Source organism: Aulonocara sp. 'chitande type north' Nkhata Bay, linkage group LG6 (assembly GCF_057382095.1).
Source record: "Aulonocara sp. 'chitande type north' Nkhata Bay isolate Kocher_YH1m ecotype deep benthic linkage group LG6, A_spYH_male_GT1.1, whole genome shotgun sequence".
NCBI classification, from domain to species: domain Eukaryota; kingdom Metazoa; phylum Chordata; class Actinopteri; order Cichliformes; family Cichlidae; genus Aulonocara; species Aulonocara sp. 'chitande type north' Nkhata Bay.
Genome location: NC_141349.1, coordinates 3,079,104 through 3,099,573, shown reverse-complemented (window position 1 = coordinate 3,099,573; position 20,470 = coordinate 3,079,104).

The window sequence follows — 20,470 nt, the reverse complement described above, 5'->3', positions numbered from 1 at the left end:
GAAAAAAAAAAAAAAAGAGAAACAATGTTTCCCAGATAGCGCACTGATGTTTGGAAAAAACGACACTTCTCTGGTGACAACTTGAGGCCATTTTCTCGCAAGTGATTCAGGACGTTAGCAAGCCGCATTCCTTGCTCCTCTAAAGTTTTGGAAAAGACAATGATATCTTCTAGGAAAACAAGTACTTCTCGCAGGTTTATGTCACCCATGCACTTTTCCATTAAGCGCTGGAATGTGCTCAGCGCGTTGGTGATCCCCTGCGGCATCCGATTCCACTCCCAAAAACCTAATGGACACACATAAGTGGTTTTATGCTTGTCACTCTCATTCATTTCAATCTGGTAACATTACCCAATCTCGATGCATAAGCATCCTTGATTGTTTGCATGTTTAACTTCCTGTTATCCACCCACAATCGAACATCACCATTTTTCTTTTTGACAACAACTATGGACGAGGCAAATGGAGACTCCGATTCGCGAATGATGCCAGCCTCCAAAAGCATTTGGAGATGACGTCTTACGGCCTCATAGTCTTGTGGGTGGAGAGGACGTGGTCGATGCTTAAATGGGGTTTCATCCTTGAGTTTGATGCAATGTTTTACTTTTGTTGCATGGCCAAAGTCAAGGTCATGATGGGAAAAGATGTCAGAGTAGGTGTTCAGTTTCTGGGTTATTCTAGCTTTCCACTCTTCAGAAAGTGGAGAATCGCCAAAGTCAAACTTCAGATTTAGGCTTGTGTCACTATTCTGTTTGTTTGTGGAATCTGCAGGTTGTTGTTGACTTAAACAGCTAGCAGATTGAAGTTGACTATTTGGAATGTTTTGGATCAGAAGTATATCTTGTGGAACACTGAGTTCAGCAATGACACAGTTGGTTGGCAAGATGATATCATGGTTGGTTTCGTTTCTGAGTACAACTGGGATTTTGCGTGGGGCATAAGATGGAACGGTAATGAGACGACTGTCAATGAATATTCCACCTGGAAGAGATGAACTCGTAGGTGGCTCAAGTAATGCCCACTTTTCAGTGTAAACATCACTGACACTTGCAAAACCTTGCAGGACAACTTTCTGACCAGCAGGGATGACATTTGAGTCACTACCACGTAGTTTGACTAGGCCAATTTGTCCTTCTGAGTTTTGTCTGTGCCTGATCTGCAGGGTTTTCAGAACTTGATGGTAGCCAGAGTAAGGATTGGCCATGAAATGAGATTCACTGAGAAACTGCTCATATAGTGGGTCAAGAGTGTTTGTACCAATCAATACTGGTATGTCACTGTTAGAGCGAACATCTGGTACAATCAGGGTGAGAGTCTCAATCTCTGGTTGAGAGGAAATGAACTCTTCAGGAAACTGCACAGTTAAATGTATTTAACCTGCATATGGTACTGTCTGACCATTAGCTCCTTCTATCTCCAATATGTCACTGATTGAATGTATAGTTTGGTCTGATAGGTGCTCGTTATAGAATGACTGGGACACGGTAGTCACTTGTGACCCAGTGTCAAGCAAAGAATTACATTCAACCCCATTAACCTTAATGTTGGCTGTGCTCTTACTTCCAACCAGCCCTTTTGGCGGTTTCCTTGTCTGTGCAAGCTGGTGTTGCTTCAGTGACAATTTCGATTGGTTATTGTGGTGAGAAGTGGGACTTCTACATTCATCTGTTCCCATTTGTCCCTCAACAGGAACACTTCTTAGTTTAAAGAAGAGTTGTCACCTGTCAAGTTGTCTTTATCTGTCTGTCTTTTAATTCTTTTCTCTTGGTACTGACTAGTGTGGGATTTGGGGGGTCATTGCAGTTGTTAGCAATATGTCCATCCTCACCACATCGAAAACAATACCAAGGTTTGGGTCTTTTGGCAGGGACAGGCTTAACTAGTGGGTGCTTTTGAGAAGCTGCTCCCTCTTTTTGTTTGTTTTTTTTTTCCTTGTTGCCTTATCATCATTTAGCCTGGAGAAATAGTTTGCTGCTTTATAAGAAAGCCCTCCGCAAAGCCAGAACATCTTACTATTCGTCACTGATTGAAGAAAATAAGAACAACCCCAGGTTTCTCTTCAGCACTGTAGCCAGGCTGACAAAAAGTCAGAGCTCTTTTGAGCCAACCATCCTTTTAACGTTAACTAGTAATGACTTCATGAACTTCTTCACAAATAAAATTTTTATCATTAGAGAAAAAATTACCAATAATCATCCCACAGATGTAATATTATCTACAGCTACTTTTAGTACCATTGATGTTCACAAATTTAACAATCCAATCAGGGAACAGATGGATTTGGCAGTTGGAGAGGTGCTTTATGGAGCTTTATGGAGTAGACGTCAGCCAATCAGAAAGCACGCTGTCCTCTGTCCACCATGCTGGATTCACCACTACAGGGCATAGAGAACCATGAGTTCTCATACACAGAGTTTCAGGGACCACAGAGTTCCTTCAAAGCTTTGTTTAGTATATTGACACTGTGATTAATGGGGAAATCAATGTAGACACAGAAATTCCTGATTCCTCATTAGGTGCAGCAGCAGAAAACAGGGTGAACAACCATTTTAGCTAATGGTAACACTGCTAGCTAACTAGCTATCCAGCATAAAGACACTGATAATCATGCTGCTCTGACAGGAGCATTTGACAGACATTCAGTCCATATCCTAGTAGTGTCTTCTTCCTCAGTTTCTCCCACTGTTGGCAGTAAAAGAGGACTGTTAGTTTACCTCTTACTCCAGTTTCGGAACCACAGCACTGTCACTCATGGATGTCTAAATCTTCCGTAGTACTTTCATGCTGATTTACACGTTTATTATGCTAAAAAGAAACTATACCAAGATGGTGTTATACTGCAAATGCATGCTTGATTGCTAATGGGTAATTGCATGAAACATTTGACATATTCAACATCTATAAGCATCAATCTATAAATGCTCCCCTACTCCCACACTTCTTAATAATATCACTCCAGATCAATCCCAGATGTTAAAGTTACGGCTTACAAATAAAGAAGCACTAGTTTTATTATGCTTTTCTGTTTATTATGTCAATTTTTCTGTTCTCATTTGTTCTTTGTTATTAATGGCTAATGTCTCATGTGACCTAGTTAGTTTAAAGCAACACTGGATTTTGTTACTACAGGACACATATGGTGCACTTCTACATATTTATTTCTACTTTCCATTAACAGTTTAAAGAAAGATTTTCCACAACTTTAAGCACATTTCATAGAAACACTTTGTTTGCACACGACAGGTTGCTTTCTTGGTCTTTTTCTATCCTGTCAGTGGAAGTCCAACCATCTTCCACCATCCACCATCCCTGGACCTGTTGAAGTGAAAAACAAACAAGTAATTTATAGATTTACATTTACATCATTGTGTTGACTGCATAAGATGCATGATAACAGTCACAGTTTCTAATTGTGATCAATTTTGTGTGATCTTCACTGCACTAGCCATGGTTCTCCCTGTTCCTCAGACTCGAGGTTGCTCATTACCCATCTACTGACCCCGACTCACACTTTCATCATGTTTCATGACTAAGCACCTAAATGATTTCCCACTGTTGACTGCCCTCCAAAGCCCCACTCATCCTACACCCTCTTGCTTTCCTTCATTTATCTTCAGCAGCTTAGTTTTAAAAGAAAAATGAATGTAAATTTATCCCTTTGCTTTATTTGGGTTGACTTGCAGCCATACCATATACTGTATGAGTGACTTAGAGATACCTCTCACTCTATCTCAAATGTAAGGTTTGAGCCCCGTCTGCCTCAGGGACTCCAGGACATACTCCAGGAGATACTGGAAGGTAGCAGCGGCTATGAACAAACCAAATGGAAGTGTAACGAACAGGTACAAACCTTACAGACTGGAGAATGCTGTTGTTTCCTTGGACTCTGCAGACAAGGGAATCTCCCAGTAGCCCTCGGTTAAATCCAGTGTCGTAAAAAAACGAGCAGTGCCTAACTGGTCCAGGAGCTCGTCGACCGAGGGCAAGGGATAAGCATTGAACTATGACACCTCGTTCACCATGCGATAGTCCAGACAGAACTGCATAGACCCATCTTTTTTCACTACCAGAACTATGGGGCTACAGCAAGTGCTGTGTGACTCTTCTATTACTCCCAGCTTCAACATTTCATTAAGGGTGTGTCAGGCACGAACTAACCACAGCCTTCAGTCTATGCATTTTTCCCCAGTATCTAATTTCCACCAGCATCAAGGGATATTTATAAATATCCCCATGCACACACTTCACCTCCACCCACTCTAACTTCAGCAATGCCCCCGGGCGAGCTAGAGGCAGGGTCTGCGTACAGCCCAAAATCCACCAGAGCCTGGCATGTACCCTCTTGGCACCTTACTGGTATGCAGTACGTCTCTCCTGAACTGGGGGAGGGCGTCAGAGGGCCAGCGATGTGGAAAACCTGTCTCACCTCCGTTGGCGGGCAGTCCCGGCAGAGGTGTCTCAGTAACCACACCTCCAGTTCTCCTGCCCCGACGTCTGTGCCACTGGTGAGCTTGGCGTGGGGTCTATAGCAGCCGGGACCTGTGGAGAGAAATCAGAGGAAAAGGGGTTAGTGGACTGGAAAGACCTCAGCTCCACGGCTACGGGGAATGAGGGATTTCTATGTCTATGTTGATTTCCTCATTAATCACAGAGCTAATGTACTAAACAAAGCTTTGAAGGAAACTTACCGTGACTCTCTGTGCTCTGTGGTGGTGAATCCAGCATGGCGTCCAGAGGACAGCAGGGAATGAGACCTCTTGGTCTTCTGCAGAGGTGGGTAGTAACGAGTTACATTTACTCCGTTACATTTACTTGAGTAAGTTTTTGAAAAAAATCTACTTTTAAAGTACCTTTTTTGCACGATACTTTTTACTTTTTCTTGAGTACATTCAAAGTAGCGGAGACACGGAAAGAAGAAACATTAAAAACATGGCAGAACCAGTCGTCTACGCTAGAGCTGAAGAGGATGAACACCCTTGGCCTTACATACAAAGGATGTTTCGCTTAAAAGCAGTACAAAAGAACAACTATGTCTTCAGCGTCGGTGTCTTCAGTGAGAGCCAAAACAACAACTTTTCAGCGTGAAAAAACTCAGCTTGTGTAACCTGAGGAAACGGTAAGTTTTCTCTAAATATCTTTTAGCTGTGGTTAGCTGGATGTTAGTCTTATGTTACAGCAGCTGTGTCGAGCTCGAGCTGCTAGTCATGTTTTCGGCGCTATGTTGTAGTGAGATAAGTTTGTGGGTGTTTTGTGCAGCTTCGGCTGTCCTTTTAACTGCTCGCTGGTTAGCTAGCGTGAGCTATAAGCTAACAGCTAGCCTGGTTAATGATGCTAGAGTTCCACACACATGCAAACAGCTCGTCTCTACTGCTTTAACTGTTAAAACAGAAGGCAATACTGCGGCTGACAGGGTTTATTATGTGAAACAGCAGCTTGTTTAGTTTAAACAGTCTGCATTAAGCTGGGCAAACACTGTGCGATTTTTTTCAGTCGCGTTATTCAGCTCCTGCTCAAACTGTACAATTGAATCTCAGGGGTTAGAAGTTCATAGGTCACGATGTAGGGTCTCACACTATACGGCCTGATGCTCTGATGCGACCTGAGTGCTCAAACTGTGCATTCATAACATGAAGCTTATCATACAAAATCCCTCTCTCTGTCTTTCACTCACTCACACAGGCACACACACACCACCGTCAACTTTGCTAAATTACTAATGAAAAACATTGACCAGGCAGCTGCAATGGAGCAGCAATGTCCATCCAACTCTTTTCATGGTTGTTGTAGTCATGATAATTTTGTGAGGTCACATTGAAAAGCCTTGGATACGGAAGCGTAGAGCTGCCACCCAGGCAAAAGAAAAATAGAAAAGTGAAAAGTATATTGCTCTAACAATATACCTTTCAAGTTTGAACAATATAATATCACGTTATTACAATATACCGACTAAGATGATGGATCCATGGGGTCAGGAAAGCCAGAAGCAGGGCTGGAGAGGTACCTTTCATGTCCATTCACTGGAGGTGTGGCTCTATTGCATGGCGTTCCTCACATCAAGAAGCTGTTGATCAAAATCAATACAGCTCTTCCTGCATCAGGAGCCTGTGAAAGACTTCTTAGTCATGCAGGACTCCTGCCTACCCCTAACTCCTCCCTAACCCCCCTCCTGTTCACTGCCAAACGGTCACAGCTTCACAGCAAGAACCTTGAGAGCCAACTGCTGCTGAAGCTGAACCACCATTTCACTGACGGAAGAAACAATTTATGGTAAAGTGAGCCATACACATATGTACATCCACATAGTGGAAATTTGTATGTGTCTTTTATAATTAGTTTTACTCTGATTTCAGTGTTTATTTGTGAGCGTAGTTTTTATTTGAAATATTTTCATTCTGATGTTTGTATCGCATGTTTTTAGTGTTTTCATATTACATTGTGTTAATCTGTCTATACTTCAGGGTATTTTAGTATACAAAGAACATTTCATAGTTTTGTTAGAATGTCTATTCCTGTGTAATTTTAGCACAGATGTGTTGTTTGTGGGGGTTTTTTTGTTTTTTGTTTTTTTTTTTAATTCCTGCTGTCCACCTTGGGAATAAACTTTTCCTGATTATACCTGTTGCATCTCTGTGTCATTTGTTTCTGATTTACTTAATCCCTCCTTGTATTTAAAAGAACCACCCCTAGTATGACATTCTGGCGCATCAGCTGTAGTCATTTATGTTGAAGTTGCCTCGTTCTAATGTTTTCTCTGAGGCTGCTGTAAATGTGAATATGTTTACTGTGGGTTTTTCTTGAAAAAGCTTTACGTTGTGAACAACTGAAATCTTGAAATTAGAATTGTTATGCCTTATTTTGTGGATCTTTTTACATATATTCCTTTTGAAAATACTAAAATGTGTATATTTATTTAGTTTTGTTTGTCTGATAGCATTTATTTATAAAATAAATCGGACATTTCAAACACTTACTCGCTACTTACTCAGTACTTGAGTAGTCTTTTCACCAAGTACTTTTTTACTCTTACTCGAGTAACTTTTTTGACGACTACTTTTCACTTTTACTTGAGTAATAATATTTTAAAGTAATGATACTCTTACTTGAGTACACTTTTTGGATACTCGACCCACCTCTGGTCTTCTGTTTTCTGATTGGCTGACCACCACTAAGTTTTTAATGACCTTTTAACTTTTACTGACTTTGGAGATTCTCCCATTTTCATACTATTAGACCTCAGTACTGCCTTTGATACCATAGATCAGGGGTCCCCAATCCCAGTTCACGAAGGCCGGTGTCCCTGCAGGTTTTAGATGTTTCCTTTATCCATCACAGCTGATTTAAATGGATAAATTACCTTCTCAACGTGTCTTGACGTTCTCCAGAGGCCTGGTAATGTTTACCCAGGGTGAGATCCAAAACCTGCAGGTACACCGGCCCTTGTGGACTGGGATTGGGTACCCCGGCCATAGAGCATAGGATTCTTATCTCTCGGCTTGAGCACTGTGTCAGAATCAAAGGGACTGCATTGGAGTGGTTTAAATCTTAACTGTCCAACCCAAGTTTTTCAGTTAGATTGGGGTATACATCATCCTCAAGAGCCTCACTTTCTTGTGGGTTCCCCCAGGGGTCCATTCTTGGTCCAGTTCTCTTTGCTATTTATATGCTCCCCATGGAGTCAATTTTTAAAAAACAAGGCATCCCATTCCATTGTTATGCAGACGACTCACAGATTTACGTTTCAGTGGCAGGTAAATCTGTGAGTCCTCTGAAGGGTTTGCCAGATTGTTTGGAGGATGTTAAGGCATGGATGGCTTTAAACTTCCTTAACTTAAATCAACAGAAAATAGAGGTGATTTTGTTTGGTCCCTGTGACCACTGCGACTTTGGCCCTTTAGAAATTTATAAAAATCCCTTTGCGAGGAACCTAGGAGTGATTTTTGACTCTAATGTAACGTTTGATAAACAGATTAATGCTGTAACCAAGTCCCGTTTCTTTCATCTTCGTCTACTTGCTAAAGTAAGGCCATTTCTCTGTTTTAGAGAACTTGAGGAAGCTATCCATGCCTTCAATTCATCTGGCCTCGACTACTGTAATACTCTTTACTCTGGTGTTAATCTGTCATCAGTTAGCCGTCTACAGCTGGTCCAAAATGCTGCAGCACGGTTACTAACTGGCACATGCAAGCAAGACCACATATCCCCCATACTGGCATCATTACACTGGCTGCCAGCTAGTTTTAGAATTAATTTTAAGATTTTATTATTTGCTTTTAAGGTGTTGCATAGTGTAACAGCCACTATGGTGTGGTGTCCCTTTAAGACACCCAAGTCGAGGGTTGGTGTCATCAGTGTGTGCCACTGGTCTCTCTGCTCTCTCTCTCTGTGATGGTGTGGACATGTGCTTGCACGCTAGTACATGAGGAGGGACGGATTTTATGTTTTACCTCTCCAGACACCTTTGTTTGCAACGTTATGGGTTGTACGAACACTGTGCGCTATGTTTGTTAAGCTGCAGCCGTTCAACCGGGCTTATATGGTTGATGAAGAGAAGGTATATTAAAGAACACACTGTGGAATCCCCAACGCCAGCGTGAGTGTGTATTCTTTTGGCTACCCTGCTAGGTGTTTTGCCGCCTCCTCTCAACCACTAAACGCAACCCGACGTTACAAAATGGCGCCCGAACATCTTCTCTTGGACCTCAGTATGCAGTATCTTCGAGCAGTTGATGATTGGTACATAAAAAGGTACGACGCGGCAAAGTGGCTGTCCGCCATGTTTCGCGGGAACGGACCAGGCTGGCCTGGACGAGGACGTCGGGAGGATCAAAGGGTCGCGGCGGTGCATTTCCATGGCAGCGGCTGGAGCTGCCCCAGCGTGGTTTGTGGACTGTGGCGCCGTTCTCTGTTTGGCCTCTTCGTCGTGGCTCCATTGGATGCGCGTGGACCTGCGTTTCCTGGGCGTGGGTTCGATGCAGCTTTGCCATAGTTCCTGAATTTGAATTTTTTTTCTTATGTATTTCGTATTGGTTACTGTTGTAACATGACTGTTGTTTGGGTTTTCTACAGTACTTTCTGGTACTGTTTTCACATATTATGCTGTCTGTTGCAAGTTTGTGAAGTAGAAGAAACGCAATGAAAGAAAAAGGGAATTTCATTCTGCAATTGTCCTGGCTATCCTAAGTTTATTTTCTTTCTTTAACATTTGTTTAAATGGACATTCACCATGTGGGACACTGTCATGTATGCCAGTTTGTCAATATTGCACTGTACATTTCCCTGTTTTGGTTTTAACTTCTTATCCTGCTGACCATGTATGGAGGCTGGTTAAGTCTGGACTGTACCAATGCTGTACAGGTGTGTAACAATTCCTCCACGACCTGCTTACTACCTAAAGTAGCTATGTGTGGTGAAAGGGGGTAGCGGGAGGAGGGTCACCTGGGTCCGGCTGAGGGCAGCCTTTGTTTAACCCGGGGGGAATATGTAACAGCCACTATGGTGTGGTGTCCCTTTAAGACACCCAAGTCGAGGGTTGGTGTCATCAGTGTGTGCCACTGGTCTCTCTGCTCTCTCTCTCTGTGATGGTGTGGACATGTGCTTGCACGCTAGTACATGAGGAGGGACGGATTTTATGTTTTACCTCTCCAGACACCTTTGTTTGCAACGTTATGGGTTGTACGAACACTGTGCGCTATGTTTGTTAAGCTGCAGCCGTTCAACCGGGCTTATATGGTTGATGAAGAGAAGGTATATTAAAGAACACACTGTGGAATCCCCAACGCCAGCGTGAGTGTGTATTCTTTTGGCTACCCTGCTAGGTGTTTTGCCGCCTCCTCTCAACCACTAAACGCAACCCGACGTTACAATAGGTTAGCACCCTCATACCTTTCTGATCTTTTAAATTGGTACACTCCTGCAAGATCACTCAGGTCTGCGGATCAATTACAGCTGGCTGTCCCGAGGTCCAGATTAAAGCACAGAGGAGATCGGGCCTTTGCTGTAACTGCTCCTAAACTGTGGAATGAACTGCCCCTTCACATCAGGACCTCCCCAACATTGGACACTTTTAAAACCCGTCTGAAAACTCACTTTTATTCCTTGGCTTTTAATATTATTTCTCACTCAAATCTTCTAATTTTATGATTCTTTTTCTTAACTCTTATCATATCTCTATCCCTATGTTTTTATTTCTTTTAATTATCTTTTAATTATCTCAATTGTACAGCACTGTACAGCTTGGTCAATGGTTGTTGTTTTAAATGTGCTATATAAATACATTTGACTTTGACAACAACAACACAACAAGCCACATTATTTGACAGACAGGATATCCTATCATATTCTAAGAGTGCACTATGGCAAAATGATAAAACAATGTCTCTGTGTAAAACATTTTCCAAATATAAAATCTTCCATAACTATTTGAAAAGGTAGAAAATTAATGATATAATTTCAGGTAAAATATCACTTTAATCACTCATTCTAATTACTGTTTAACTAAGCTCCTAATATCAGCTCAAGACCATATCAGTCCCAAAAAGCGCAGCTGATGTGAATTATGCATTCCAGGAGAGTCGAGGGAAATCTTCCCTGAAGAAACAAGAGCAAAGAGAGCTATAAGAATCTTTTTTTCACCAAATTCCTTCCAAACTTTTAATATAAACTTGCAGAATATTTCTAACAGATCTGAATGAGTGCTGTTCTGTCATCTATGCAGTTTGCTGCAGTAATAGTCAACATGTTAATTTGACTAAATGTCTCGTTGTTATGGATTTATTCTGAGCTCACCTGAAAGGAAATGTTTTGTTGGCCAATGCTTGTTTTTTTTTTTTGTGGACTGAGTGTGTGTGTGTGTGTGTGACAGAGGAAGAGAGACAGAGAATAATGCAAATGTTTGTTATATCATTTCCTGACACCGTGTTTCAGGCACAACTGTAAGAGAGATGAACTCAGAGAGCCCATGTTTGTTGAAACACAGTAACAATTCAAATGTTAAGCCATGTTTTATTTCATCACTTTGCTCTGTGGAATCTGATAATGTGTAATTTTTCTCTCCTTTTCCATGTATGTGTAAAATCATCTGCTGTAATGTACTACACTGTATGTGTTTGTCACATGCTTAACAAACTCTCTCACACACAAACATAAACATTTTGCAAACATCTTTCTGGTAGTTCAGCATCCACTGTAAGCTAATAATAATAATAATAATAATAATAATAATGATAATAATAATAATAATAATACAGATGTGGTAATAACATTTTTTTAATGATTTTCTACAGTTACAGTTACGACTCTGCATGATTTTTTGTACATATGCTTTCTGAATGTTTGTGAGGTGATAATTAAGAGTTTGCCTTGGGCCAGCCATGTTAATGAGCAACAGTAAATACATGAGAAAAATGTATGAAGCAAAAGAGTATGCCAATGTGAGCAACAAACAACTTGTGCCAAATATTTATTTTATTTTATTTTATTTTATTTTCCAGAGTCCAGAAATTTACCACAAAGCTCTTTTTTAAATTTTCATTAACCTCAGATACAGTGGGTAAATTTATATATGGCTTCTTTCAAAATTAACTAAAACATCTTCTTTAATATTATCATTGCTGCTGATGTTTTAGTCTGTATTTATTTATCTTTTTTTTCATTTTATAATCGCAAATATATTTGAAGGTGATCTGGTGGATCCTGCCTGTAAAGCTACTGTTAAAAACACATAGTTTTACACGTCGTAGTGAAAGAATATTATTTTTAAGTTTGTGTGGAGGTTTTAGTGTGTACTGATTTGTTTCAGTACCACAAAAGTGATCAAAACTAAAACGGCTCCACCCTGGACTACTGCCTAATGCACAACAGGAATTTATTTCACGTCAGTTCATTACTTCAGATAAAAACTGCAATACACATGAACCACATATTTATAGTGGATTAATGCATGTATATTTCTTTCCCTGTGTAATGATTTTGTATTTGCTGTTAAATTATGATTGCATTATTAATAATATCAGCAAAAAACTGTGAACTCCATCTCTGATTTCTGACCTTGACTTTAATAAACTGATATTTAGTGAAGCTGCTCAATTTTTAGTTGTGTGAATTGTAAAACTGGATGAAAAGAAAGAAACAAATAAATGCAAGAACAGAGCAAAAAACATTGCTTTTAGTAGCGCACATGTAATAAGCACCATTAAAATTATGTGAATGGGAAATTTTAAAATGAGGATTACGTGAAAACACAAAAGACTTCTTCTATGATAGGACAGACTGTTAAAATTGTTGGTATATAAATAACACACACGCACACACACACACACATGTGCAAACATGCGCGCGCGCGCGCACACATACACACACGCACACACAGTATAAATAAGGCTGCCCAACCAGAACTAACAAAGGCCCACTACAGACAGTCCTGTCAACACAGCGAGGGAGAGATACTGTGGTGTGTGTGTGTGTGTGTTATACTCCATGTTTGTTTATGTGTATATGCTCCTGTATATGTGTGTAGATTTCTTGTTGTGTGACTGTGTGTGGCTCCCTTTGCACACTAAGGAATGGTAATTGTCTCCAGTGAGTATCTCTTCTGCTTGTCATAAGCTACGCTCATCTACACTCAGGATATTGGTGTGTGTATGTGTGTGTGTGTGTGTGCGTGCGTGCATTGGAGAGAGACAGAGGGTGAGTTAGAGCTACAATGTGTGTGTCATAAGATTCGCTCATTTACTCTCAAAATATTGGACTGTGAATATGTGTGTTTGTGTCACATTTACATACTATTTGTGTCTATTTGTGTGTGTGGGTGTGTGTGTATAACGGAAAGGAGTGTGTGACAGTCAGGCAATGTGTATGTCAGAAGCTCATTGTGTGTGTGCTCTTTATGTCATGCTCATTTAGTCTCAGTAGCAGCAGAATGGGGAATTCCAATAATAATCATAAAACCTACTTTATTTTCTCTGTTTGAGGTGAGACGACTGTCTTTCCCCCTTGCTACCACTTTCCAGCCTGCTCAGCCAATCAACTCATACACACTCAGGTGCACACATAGACACATGCACAAATCCTCCTGTGTGCAGTTCTGCAGGCCCGGGCGATTGTCAGAGTTATTACATGGAGTGTTGTCTGCCTTGTTACAATTTCACTTTATGAGCTAAGAGCCTTGCACAGTCCCTCAATACTTAACATAGACAGCAGCTTAGACATTATTGTGTGTGTGTGTGTGTGTGTGTGTGTGTGTGTGTGCGCGCGTGCGTGCATGTGTGTGTGTCTACGGCTGCTGTTTTCTTTTTAACAGCATATGGCCACTAGGTACTGCACTATTTAGCAAACCCAACAATTTAATAAACACAGCAGGTGAGCGTGTGTGTGTGCACGAGCGCACGCGCGTGCTCATGCATGTGTCGCTAAACCAAAACAAAAGAAATATAACCAAAGAATAAAGGATGAATTGAGTGATTAACTCAAGGAGCCGTTACATGGGTTTTTATGTGACAGTCCATTAGATGAAGCAGGTTGAATTCATCACTCGTTGATTTCGATGTTAAATGCACAAGTCGCTGATAAGATGGCCAGAAAAAGGGTAATTAATGTAACTGTAACAGATATTAAAGCTGTTTAAAGCATATATTTGGGTCAAAACTGGAGAATTAAATGTTGCATACCAGTATTTAGTATTGTAGCTCTGCTATATTTTAATATTCACCCAAGTTATTAAAATCCAGGGGTTCATGAATGAATGACATGAGCAGGTGATGCCTGGACATGTAAAGTTGCTACTTCTACTAAGAAAAAATTAAATGATCAATATATAATTAATCTACAATGTGTTAATTGTAAAAATAACTACATGTCATAAGCCAGTTTTGCATTATAAATAGAGACCTGTGTGCTGGAAAGGTTACGCCAGAATCCTTCCTGAAACTGCCTGAAAAAGATGCGTAGTGTGAGCTGTGCTCTCAGCTGGGTAAGGTACAGGGTGAAAAAGTTTATCACAAAGAAAAAGTGTGCCAATATTAAACTAGTTAATAGAGCATCATTGTCAACAATTCTGGGGGCTTGTTTCCCAAAAGCTTCTTAGGGCTAAGAAGATCATAAATTCCATCTTAAAAAGTGTTTCAAAGCACTGTAACCAAAGTCCCTCATCATAAGGTTTAAGTAAAGCTACCAGAAGAAACTCTGAAAACTCACCGACACTTATGTTATTGTTTTATTTTCTGTCTGCTTTCCTAATTGAAACATTTTTTAGGTTCTATTGTTATTTTTTTTTAAAAAACTTCTATTGTTCTTTGTTTTGCACGACTCACTCCCGAAATAAGGCTGGCTCTTACTGGGCTTCCTCCCAACAGTGCAACTGGGGCAGGTGCTCAAAGTTAAAAAGGGGCACATAAAACTAGGCTGAATAACAACAACCCACATTCATCAAGAATCTAATACGGAATCGTATCACAGTGTATCACTGTCATAAGGTGGGGACAATGCAAAGCAAACGTAGCCTATGGTTTACTGATGGGTACAGTGTTGCTGCTGCTCCTGCTGCTGATTGTGCTGGAGGGCAGGGCTGTCTTGATCTGAGACTGTAGACCTTAAAAAGTCCATAGGAGAGTTGGTAGCTGATTAAACAATAATAAAATGCAAAGATTGGTGACAGTGCTTGGAACCGTAAGGAAACAGATTAAAACACTGTGGGAAATAAACTGAAACTGGAATATTAGTACAGCAAGAAAAGGGTTATTGTGGTAGTGTAAGAATGTAACAAAAAAAATCTATACACATAAAACACACACACACACACACACACACACACACACATTGACATTTTATACCTTTTCCAGAATACTGTATATACTATGGCCACAAGACTGCATCATGGTACTGAGCCAGAATGCTTCCCCTGTTGTTTATTCCTAGTGCCATAATAATAAAGTAAGAAGAACAAAAGAATTAAGTAATAAATTTAAAACAATGTATTTATCCTGATTCAATTTGTATCTACTGCAAGACAAAAAGCTTATTAAATGTAGAGTTACAATAATTTTGCTGCTGTAAAATCAGCATTTTTGTCATATTTGAAATATAAATCTAATATAATCTGTTTCTTAATGTATTTTTTTTTAAAACAGTGTGTGTGTGTGTGTGTGTGTGTGTGTGTGTGTGTGTGTGTTTTAATGTTGTAATTATAATAATTCCATATTTATGTGGATATGCATGTTAGATAGTTTTTAGTGAACTATAAAGCCCTGCAACTTACTTTAAAACTAAATATGTTCCCTAAAACGGTAACAAAGCTACCAACCCATGACAGCTTTCCCCAGTTAGCTAGCAGCTAATGACCAGCACACGTGTGCAGTTAATAAAAGGACAGGTAATGTTTGTTGCACTGTTATGCACACACACAGCACACTCATTTGTTTCAGTTCATCAGTAGACACTAGATAACTGGCTAATGTGTACATAATAAGCTAATACTGCTGTGTGCTATAGACTACAGTGCACGCTGTACACCTACTTACTGGTTTTTGTTGTATCAGTCTGCATCTTCCAGTTAATTTGTGTGTTTCCCCTACACCTCTGCTCTTTGCAAGTTTGTTCCCGCCTTGTAACTATCAAGGGTGAGCATTAATTAATGGTTATCATGTGACTGATGAAAGTCAGATCCTTTTATTTAGCAAAATTGTGATTAATATTTAAATGTTATTGTTCAGGGGCACAGGCAGGACTTCAACGTGCACACACATTAAAAAACAAACAAGCCTCAAGAAAAGGGCACTTGGGGCACCTATCACGGAAAGGACAGGTGCTCAAACCTGTGTACAGTCCAGACCTTTCTCTAGCTGAGAATATTCAGATATGATGAAGAAAAGAAACAACAAAAACACCCAGAAAAATCCAAGCGTTCTGCCACTGATCTTCTCACTCCCCAGATGCTTCTGATTAATCTATTTGATTTAAAAATTAATTTAAACATTTGATGTGTTTTCTATGTTTTATTATGACTAAAATACAGGTTCATGAAATTTGCAAATCATTGTTTTATTTCCATTTCATACTGTGTCCCAACTTTTTTGGAAACTGGGTTGTAATAAATAATTACAATTCTGTGATCTCACGTATATGTTTCTGTACAAATATAGGTTTTACTTTATGCACTTTATATTTCAATGTTAAAACCTTTTTTCTATTGCTTAAGTAGATGTGTGCCTTTTTTCAATCCATTGCTCAGCTGTGGCCTTTTGGTGGAGTATGCATGTTCTCCCCATGTCTGCATGGGTCCTCATGCGGATGGACAAAACTAATTACAGGCTACTGTTCAGTGCCGTTTTCCATGCATTTGAGGCCACATGGATTTACGTGGGCCTTAAAAATGGGCAAAATATTTTCTATGCATAATTTTTTGGGATTGTTTTAGAAATGCCAGCAAATATGTAAGCAAAATATGCAGATGTCATATGTATTTGTGTACATGTATTTAGAGCAAGTTGAGCCCAATACAGCAAAGGTGAAGAATTAGGGTAAGGTAGAATTACACACAAAAATACATTTCAGTCACGGCCAACGACCATTTAAAGCCCTGAGGGTGAAACTTATTTCCAGAAATTTCCTATAAAGTTTAAGAATGACTTTGACCATAAAAGCTTCCTTTGATTGATGTTGTGCCACACTCCTTGATGTGACAGCCTGCACTAAGCCCTGAAATGATACTGTCAATGTGAAACAAGTTCTAAAAGCTTCACTGACACTTACAGTGCCACTGCAGATCTATTCTTCCCGAAAGAGCACCCTTAAGAGAGTGAAATAAATACAAGCACTTAACAAAACTAGCAACTAAATCATTCAAAAGTGGGTGTACAACATTACCGATGGCACTAGCCCTTTACAGAACACAAGACTCCTCTGTGCCCTGGCAGGTGCTATTGCGGGTTTGACAGACGGCTGAATTAAATGTAGACTCACTCGCCCTGCACCCAGAGGTGTTTTCTCAGGTCTGAAATCATGCAAAAATCATCACAATAATAAATGCACATTGAATGAACACGGTCAGGGAGTGAACCATTACCCTGAAGATGTAACGCAGTAACCACATCAAACCAGCAGCAAAGGAGTGGATCTGGATGTTTATTGTGGGAGTTTTTACATTCAGTCTCTATATGGGCTGTGTGCATCTCTGCCTATCTGTGTCAGTGCAAGCAATAACCTAATGAGTCTAATAGGGCTGTTATATTTTTAATAAACACAGCAGGCAGCTGGAGTCTGCTGAGGCTCATAGCTAAATGGATGGAGAGATTGTCAATGACTCACCATGGTACACTTACTGCTGATTACAGACACGCAACACTTGCAGGGCATATGGACTGTGTGTCTGTATGTGTGTGAGTATGTGCGTGCATAGGAATACCTTTTTCTGCAAGGAAACTACTACGTGCACAGGTGCTTGCTTGTGTCTACTTATGAGTTATAGTTTTTCATTAGCACACAATATGTGTGAGTCTACACAGAGACACGTTTGCATCAATAACTTTAAAGCTAGTTGGAGCAGTTGGATGTTTTTGTGTGTGCATCCCATTACTTCCTCTCTTTGTTGGCTAAATGAAATCCCATCTTGGCAGTTTCTCCTTCTCAGCACCCATTTGCTCCCACGGTGCTACCCACACAATATTAAAAATCTCCCATGTTCCCAGCACGTTTACAAAGATAGCCAACTCACATGTCTCAAAACATGCCTTTTCTTTTCTGCGTGACGTCTTTATGTCTGTCAAACATTATCAGGTGCAGTCTCAGGTGTAAAATACAATCAAAGCATTAAAGTTTGGGAGCATTTTACTTTTTTTACTTCTATTGTTTTCCAGCAGAGCAGATTATGAAATCAACCCAGGGAGCCATAAAGCAGAGTAGATCTTCTCAATGATCAATAAGAGTTTTCATTCTTAATCAAGTTATATTAAATCGTCACACGGATTACGTTTAATAAATAACAGCTAGCATCTTAAAGTAAAATGAAACCAAACTAGTGTTTGGTTTCATTTTATGAGATGAAGGTGAAGTTCCTTATATTGGTGCTGGTTTCAAATATAAAATAATATAAAGATTTTTGAATGTATTAGTAGTATTTTAAAACTATTTATAATTATAATTATGATTAAAAGAGAAGTATTGTGAAAAGGGCTTTTTATTTGAGAGTGTATTTAAATGAGAAAAGATCATGAACAGCAGGAGTTGAACTATGAACTATTTCATGCACTTTCCTTTAAAACTGCGAAGACTCAAACTAAATCATTCACCAACATTTGATGAACTATTATGTTATGAAAATATTCACCTTCATTAATTAAATAGGATTATTAAAGAGTACTGCATAAAATAAAATGACTGTAATAATACAGTGATAATGACACTGTAATACTAACTAAAAAGAAATATGCTCCTCAGTATCTATAACAGGACTACAAATGATACACATTTTGTATTTTTTCAGTACTTTATCAAAATGCATTCAGAGATAAATGTTGATTACATAGTGTACATGCCGGTATTTGGGCCTCTGACTCTACATCTTTAATGAGAGCATAATTTAAAAGAAACAAAACTAGAGATGGTTAGTGTCAGAATTCATGTTTTATCATCTCACTGCCTCCTTTATTTAATTTACACTGCCACGAGAAGCACATCGTCCTCATCTGAATAGTAATATGCAGACTGGTTTTGAGTTTGTGTTATTAGGGAGAATTAAACTAGGCTCACCTTTCACTTGCTGAGTTTATATTTCATTCCACTGCAAATCACAAATGCACCCCCCCCCCCCACCCCCACCCCCAAATAACTGTGCTGTGTGCTCTGTGTTTGGAGGATGAGGTTCAAACATTTAACTTTTATTGTAGGAAGCCTATATATGAAGCATGAAAGCATCCCATTATCAGCAACAGGAAGAGTAACATGTTTTAGCATTAACACACATCCAGAGGTGACATTTCAATTTTCATGTTGACATTATTAATAAATATATCAGCTCCATTCTCTTGCATCATAAACTGGCTCATTGATGAAATAAGGGAAAGTTATCATCATCAGATATCAAATCAGATTCTAATTTTACTTTAAGATAGAAACAGCTGAATATTTGTTGATAGGAAAGCTGTCAAGTGGGTTCAAAATACAACCACCGGGCAATTGTTAGTTTCAAGAAAATTAAAAAGATGATATAGATAGAAGAAGAAATGAAATTCAGGTTTGAATATCTGCTCAACAGCTTCATGGGACACATGCTAATAGTTGTTTTATTGTTAAAGGCACAGACTGCTCGTGTGAAATGGGCATCAGCTCAAACTCTGAGTTCTGAGAAATGGATGTGATTTTTTTTTTTACTTTGATGAATTAATAACATATATTTTAAACTTTCTCTGGCATGTGCTGTACATAACTGGCAACCTAAATTTTGAATAAAGAAATGAAACAAGGCCCCATGGACAAAGCTCAATGAAAGTACACTTAAAAACCCCAAACCAAAACATTTTAGCACTTCCCTAGAAGGGCCTAGAAAGGACTTTATTTATTTATTTATTAAAATCAAACACTTTTTAATATATTTTTTGTAAACTCCATCCTTTTACTGCTTCTTTTTATTTAAGATGTGTTTTACCTGTGGAGGATGTTTACAGCAGGAACACAACCGAAATCTCTGAGTAGCCCAGTTTTCATCATCCCTTACTCTTCCTGCAGCTCCAGAAGTGTAACTGTTTTAAAATGTCCCTGTTTCTCTCTTTTTTTTTTTTTTTGAAAAATTAGTGTAAATATCTATTTGCCTGGTCAGCATGAATTTAATGATTTAACTCCTTTAAAAAAAGTCTTACATTTTTATGCCTCGGGTTCAAAGAGTATAGAGCTAAGTGAGAATCTGATGAGAACTTCATTTCTACAGTTAAACAGTTGCAGAAAAGATTATGTTGATGGAAAATTTTTCAAGCAAAAATACTACAGAATGAAACTGCCTGGAGCTGAGAATTGGATTTATTTGCTTGAACCTTTCCACATTGAAAAATAAATGGATGAAGAGTTAGGTCTTTGACATTAAATACAGCATCTTAATATAAATACATACTGAATATTTTTTTATGTACTCTCAGCTAATTTTCTCAAGTAAACCTATCCAATAAACATCTATTTGAAACGTTCTCTGGTTAAATATAAATGGAAAGTTTCTGAACTGGGAATATTTCCCTTTAATGACATGTACACTGTTTCTGAGCAAAGAATCACAGCTAACAAAACACAACTAAAAACACCGCTTTTTTAAAATTAAATTTAATCTTTGTTCGATAATGCTCAAAGTTATTGAAGTTGTGCTATATTTTGCAGACAGATTAGCAGTGATACCATGAGTGTTAATTAATGTTGATTCTTGATGGTTTCCTTCAAAACAAAAATGAGTCTTCTTGAATGGCTGCAAGTGTAATAGATCATTTTTAAAAAGTAAGTA